Genomic DNA, 6,779 nt, shown 5'->3' with positions numbered 1-6,779 from the left:
ATCAATTAGATATTTCACAACCACGTTTCTGGTCATTTCATATTGAAAATCCTCACAAAGTTTTAGTCGTTCTAGAGGCTCATACTGTCCCAACATCATAGAAAGACTTTTCCTCTTGGTTTTGCCTTTCATTTGTCAAACATCTATATGTGCAATATTTGATCATTTCTGACTTTGACAGCTCCTACAGGTGATACCAAAGGAAACTCTGTGGCAGTCAGCACACATGCCAACAACTGAAGTCAGTGAGATCATCTGTACTGCATGCAGGACACTGACAGACTCTGACTGCGCTTGATTCTGTCTTCATACCAGACTCATCAGTGCCCTCTGCTGGGTCACTACTCTGCCCTGTTAAGATGACCAGTATGAACGCATGAAATCTGTATGAAGGTAACAGGCTCTGCCCTGAGGGTCAGCACAACACATGACGACCTCGTACATGAACGTGCATCCAACACCAACCAGGAGAGATAAATACAACATGAACTGTTTTGAAAAATATGCAATTTCATACTGTGAGCACAAATGAAGTCATTTAATAATTTACATTGATAAATAAAATAAAATAAAAAAAAATGTAACACACATGATGAAATCTCAACCAAAGACGATATGATAAGAGTGACATTGTCAATAATAAGTCGCAGATAAATACTTTATATAACAATTATATAAGTGAGAAAAACAGGAAGGAACTTGTTACCTTCAGCCTTTCCGTAGAAGAGTGTATTCAGCACTAAAATAAAGATTGAAACCTCATCAGACATGATCAATCTGACAAACAGTCAAAATCATAATAAACTACAGCATTTAAGAACCAGGTGGATTTTCAGCTGAGGCAGCTCTTGCTTATCAACTCATTTCTGAGGCAATACTCAAAAAAAACAAACTCAAAAGAAACACATGAAATAAAATGAGAAATATATTAAATCTATAAACATAATACCTTAGAACTATATACTGTGCATGCATTGTACAAATATTTGTCCAAAATAACTAGTACAGTCGTGTATTTAGTCCACCACTCGAACCAAGAATAACCAACACACATGGTCATGTCAACAAAAGATTGTGAAAATGACTGATGTACTCACAGAATAAGGACAGCACACAGAGCAGAGTGTGCCCCATCTTCACATCCAGCACTGACACCGTCGCCCTGCTGCTCTGCTTCTGGGAAATGTTCCAACTTTACATGAATAATAACGAGCAAAAAGAGAGAGAGAAAAGGACGGTACATAAGAAAGAAGTTACATTTCATACAAATACGAGATTAGAATTTCTCTCGACTTCTCTCTCTCGAGTGTATAGCCTCTGTGTTCTTCCTTCCGTTTTTGCACAAAACTGAAGAACAACTAACATGGCTTTTGACCACAGTAACACGTTCACATGTTTACACTTCCTGCCGATTGAAAAGATACATTAGCTTGTTTCTCTGGCAAACTTTGCCCCACAAATGCCTGTTATTGTCATGAGTTTTGTTGCGTGTTACGCACAGTACATTGTGTATAGTCTGTGCTTAACACTTTCCATAATGTATGATATAAAATGTCAAAACTTATTACTGATGAAATACTCAAAATACTCACAAATAACACTTGTGGTGATGATATAAAACCTTAGGCTCAAGACTTATGTAGCTATAGTGAATTGGAACTGGTGTGATTATTATTAAATAGCTGTATTACACCTGTTTAGACAGTGCTGGATAGAAGTAAGTATAATCCAGCACACTGATTAACTGCTGTGTGCTATGTAATACAACAGATTTCTCGAATGCGTGCGGTGCAACAATTCTTGTCAAACATACTGTGCACAACAATGTGCTTAAAATGCACAGTTCTTAAATCCAGAAGCTGTGTTTTTAAAGAAAAAAACACTTTCAAAGGTTCTTCTGCAATGGCCACAGAAAAGACCAGAGAAAGACTCACTGAAATCAACCTATCACACATTCTCACACTCATTGAGATGCTATTTTTATCTGAAAATATCCCCAGGTATTCATCTTAAAATCACAAAATTAAGCTGCAGTACTATGATGAAAAACACCCGATAACCTCAGAATAGTATTCTGCAGATCTTCTCAGTTTGGAGAGGTGTTACGTTGTATCATATCTCTCTCTTTTAGAAATGTTTTCCATAACAGAGTGTACACCAACATTCGTCTCAATCATAGATAATGTTTTGTTGAAGTTAACTGATTCCATCCATTCAGCCCCTTTGCTTCCACGTTCATCAGCTCACACAGAAGTGTAACACAGCAGCCAGCACAACATGCCACGACTCAAACAGAGAGTATAATTACTTTCTGTGTAAAAAATGAATCATATGTCTCTTTGTTATTAAAATCTTCAGGCAGGACTGTTTTACTTTACTGTGGCTGTGTTTGATCTTTTCCCCCCTTCAGAGTTATCTGCACTGTCCACTTGTTCATTCGGCTGCCCTGTTGACATGATCAGATTAATGCATGAATAAACTCTATCTATGAAAATAACAGACTCTTCAGTAAATGCAGTTTGACATTAGGGTCAGCACAGCATTTGGTTTCCCTCCTTCAACATGCATAGCCTCCAACACTGCCCAGACACAATCAATTAGATATTTCACAACCACGTTTCTGGTCATTTCATATTGAAAATCCTCACAAAGTTTTAGTCGTTCTAGAGGCTCATACTGTCCCAACATCATAGAAAGACTTTTCCTCTTGGTTTTGCCTTTCATTTGTCAAACATCTATATGTGCAATATTTGATCATTTCTGACTTTGACAGCTCCTACAGGTGATACCAAAGGAAACTCTGTGGCAGTCAGCACACATGCCAACAACTGAAGTCAGTGAGATCATCTGTACTGCATGCAGGACACTGTGACAGACTCTGACTGCGCTTGATTCTGTCTTCATACCAGACTCATCAGTGCCCTCTGCTGGGTCACTACTCTGCCCTGTTAAGATGACCAGATGAACGCATGAAATCTGTATGAAGGTAACAGGCTCTGCCCTGAGGGTCAGCACAACATGACGACCTCGTACATGAACGTGCATCCAACACCAACCAGGAGAGATAAATACAACATGAACTGTTTTGAAAAATATGCAATTTCATACTGTTGAGCACAACTGAAGTCATTTAATAATTTGCATTGATAAATAAAATAAAATAAAATAAAATGTAACACACATGATGAAATCTCAACACAAAGACGATATGATTAAGAGTGACATTGTCAATAATAAGTCGCAGATAAATACTATATATAACATTATATAAGTGAGAAAAAACAGGAAGGAACTTGTTACCTTCAGCCTTTCCGTAGAAGAGTGTATTCAGCACTAAAATAAAGATTGAAACCTCATCAGACATGATCAATCTGACAAACAGTCAAAATCATAATAAACTACAGCATTTAAGAACCAGGTGGATTTTCAGCTGAAGCAGCTCTTGCTTATCAACTCATTTCTGAGGCAATACTCAAAAAACAAAACTCAAAAGAAACACATGAAATAAAATGAGAAATATATTAAATCTATAAACATAATACCTTAGACTATATACTGTGCATGCATTGTACAAATATTTGTCCAAAATAACTAGTACAGTCGTGTATTTAGTCCACCACTCTGAACCAAGAATAACCAACACACATGGTCATGTCAACAAAAGATTGTGAAAATGACTGATGTACTCACAGAATAAGGACAGCACACAGAGCAGAGTGTGCCCCATCTTCACATCCAGCACTGACACCGTCGCCCTGCTGCTCTGCTTCTGGGAAATGTTCCAACTTTACATGAATAATAACGAGCAAAAAGAGAGAGAAAAAAGGACGTTACATAAGAAGAAGAAGTTACATTTCATACAAATACGAGATTAGAATTTCTCTCGACTTCTCCTTCTGAGTATAGCCTCTCTGTTCTTCCTTCCGTTTTGCACAAAACTGAAGACAACTAACATGGCTTTGACCACAGTACACGTTCACATGTTTACACTTCCTGCCGATTGAAAAGATATATTAGCTTGTTTCTTGGCAAAAGTTTGTGTCTTTTGCATCCACAATGCCTGTTATTGTCATGAGTTTTGTTGCGTGTACGCACAGTACATTGTGTATGTCTGTGCTTAACACTTTCCATAATGTATGATATAAAATGTCAAAACTTATTTACTGATGAAATACTCAAATACTCAGCAATAACACTTGTGGTGATGATATAAAACCTTAGGACTCAAGAGAGCATCAGTGACAATGAAATAGTAAATATGGCATACACTGTGTAATGTGGAAGTGAATCACACTATAACCAACAGCACTATTAACAGGTGTTTTTAAACCAGCAGGTGCTGGTGCATTTCCATTCTGTGCACAACAAGTTCTGAAAATCACAGGTTCTTTAAATTTGCACGAAGCTGTGTTTTTAAAGAAAAACACTTTCAAAGGTTCTCTGCAATGGCCACAGAAAAGACCAGAGAAAGACTCACTGAAATCAACCTATCACACATTCTCACACTCATTGAGATGCTATTTTTATCTGAAAATATCCCCAGGTATTCATCTTAAAATCACAAAATTAAGCTGCAGTACTATGATGAAAAACACCCGATAACCTCAGAATAGTATCTGCAGATCTTCTCAGTTTGGAGTTGTATTCTGGTTTCTCCACAATTTTCCTGCGAAACCCCACACACAGAAAATGACCAACTGACTGCCCCATATACCAGCTAGCCTGTTCTACTATTCATAGCTGTAATTTAATTGTTTTTCTCATACAGCATAGAACAACTTAAGAAACTGAAAGCATTTTTGTTGGTATTCAACAACCACAGTTACCATGACACTTTAACAGGCTGCTAAAACTCACAGGCTAAGGCTGCCTGGTGGTTGTGTGGTTAAGAAGCATCCTGGGCAGACTCATCCATTGTGTGGGGGCCAGAATAAACACAGCAATGTCTTGCCTTCAGCAAAATAATACAGACTCAAAATATGATTCATTTAAAAATCATATCACCCTAAAGCAGGACATCAAATCTAAATCCTGAACAATAAAGCAGTAACTTGGATAATTAAGTGGACACATAGCTGTTAGATAAAAGCTCCCATTAATGTATGTAACTTGAATTAATGTAGTTTGAAATACATCCATGCTTCTTTTAAAAGAACTTTGAAACTTGAGCAACAAGGGCCTAAGAATAAGCAAGCCAAGTGCCTGCTCATGAGCGCATTTGAAAAAAAAAAAAAAAAAAAAAAAAAATTCCTCTTCACACATTAAGATGTGTTGCTGTGATAGAAAGAACTATACAGTGTCATCAACACATTTCAGAGCTAATGCATTTGCAAACAGAAATTAAGAAGTACCATATACAAATCAGGATGTGCCATGTGGTAGAAAATTAAGTCAAGTGCAATGCATATTAACTGAAAATGTAGCAATTTGAGCATTATGTTTGAAATTGTGTTTTTAATTGTTGAATGTTTTGAACAGCAACTAGTGGTGGCATAAAAATGTTGATGGTCAATATCTGAAATATCATGAAAAAACAAAGCCAGAAGGTTGAGCATGTGAAAATTTGTCAAACGGTCCCACTCTGTTCTGCATCATTAACACCCTATCGCCTCTGTCTGGTATATGTGGTCAGCTAGGTGTGAAACATGTCACTTGGCTGATAGTACACATTGAATGAAAGACTATTTCCTCATTTTTAGTACAGCAGCTCCGAGTAAAAATGATGGCCATTTGTTTTCAGTAAAGAGATGATACAGATAAGCCTGTAGCCGAAAGAACAGTTGAGGTTATTCTAATAAAAAATATTCAGAAAGATTTTGTATTGATGTCATGTTTCTTATTTTGTTTTCTCATTTGCAGGTCCATCTGAAACAGGGATTAATTTACTGGAACGTCGATGAATGATTCACAATCATTTAACTTCATGTTAACAACAATCATGTTCTTAATCCAGTGATACAAACTGAGTATCACCAGTCGAAACAAAATTCTCTTATTGTGTTGGCAATCAGCACTTCTCAAATAGCTTTCAAAGGTGGGTTGTCAATATGGAAAGTTTCAGCATCTTGATTTTTGCTATCCACCACTACCGTTCATTGGTGCAGTGGTAAGCATGTGATCCCAAAACAGTCAGTTGTTTGTTGGAACTTGCTGTAACCAGGAAGTGGACCTCAAGGATTAAGCAAAGTCCGACAATGCAGATCCGAGTCTGAGATGTCAATGGCTGGCATAAGGAAGGAAACTACTTTTCATTTAGGTAACTGTTTTTTCCTTTAGTGCAACACTCAACCATTTTTGGTTTAATTGACATTAAGTACATGTAATGTTTTGAGCCAATTCAATGGGTTCTGGGAAGCGATCTGTCATGAAGCACAATCAGAATTGAGTGGAGAAGAGGTAAGTATATGTTCAGCCAACTTTCATATTTTTTGGTCTGTAGTGACGCCGGTGAAGGAGTCTGAGGTGCACACCTGTCACAACATGGAGCCACGAAAAAGACATTTGTCATTACATGCAAACTGACAAACAGCTTTTTTTTATTAAAATTCAAAATCTTAAAATATAAGGGAGAATTCATCTATGATTTTGAACAAGCATTATCCGGAAAAACATCTCACCCTTAACACTTACCAGCAACACAACGATTGTACAACAGGGATTGTAATGAGTTGATTAAATGAAATTCCAACAACCACTGCAGTGATCAAGGACACAAGAAATGAGGAGTTTGCAGAACTTGACACTGCAAGCCAACACTCTTATGACATACTACTTCACTT

Source organism: Seriola dumerili, unplaced genomic scaffold (assembly GCF_002260705.1).
Source record: "Seriola dumerili isolate Sdu_G_001 unplaced genomic scaffold, Sdu_1.0 BDQW01000531.1, whole genome shotgun sequence".
NCBI lineage: Eukaryota > Metazoa > Chordata > Actinopteri > Carangiformes > Carangidae > Seriola > Seriola dumerili.
Note: the sequence above shows the minus strand (reverse complement) of the source record.